Consider the following 289-nt stretch of genomic DNA (forward strand, 5'->3'; position numbering starts at 1 on the left):
CTGGTCTGGCCTGGAGGCTGCCCTGCAGAGCTGAGCTGGAATCACGAGCTGACAATCACTAAAGAGCTGACAGCTTCTGCACGGGCCCTCCTAGCTGGCAGCTGAGGGAAGGGAAGACGATCCTCCACGGGACCATCTCTCCGGACCGGTCACCTCTTCCTCGGTCAGAGCTACTGACCCCTCACCAGCTGTCATACCTCTATATTACTAAGAAGCACATCCCTCTATAGAGGGATGGGGCACAGAACCCTTCCTTAGGTCTTGCCTTCCTTTATGCGCTTACACTAGT

At 55.7% G+C, this 289-nt stretch overlaps 1 protein-coding gene across 1 annotated transcript in view; it reads right to left on the bottom strand.

Moving 5' to 3' along the window:
* Window positions 1–289, bottom strand: part of CNGB3 (cyclic nucleotide gated channel beta 3) — a 62259-nt gene that overhangs the window by 3662 nt on the left and 58308 nt on the right. The gene's annotated exons all lie outside the window — the stretch shown is intronic.

The sequence above is a fragment of the Corvus brachyrhynchos genome, unplaced genomic scaffold, assembly GCF_000691975.1.
Source record: "Corvus brachyrhynchos isolate BGI_N302 unplaced genomic scaffold, ASM69197v1 scaffold293, whole genome shotgun sequence".
Lineage (NCBI taxonomy): Eukaryota > Metazoa > Chordata > Aves > Passeriformes > Corvidae > Corvus > Corvus brachyrhynchos.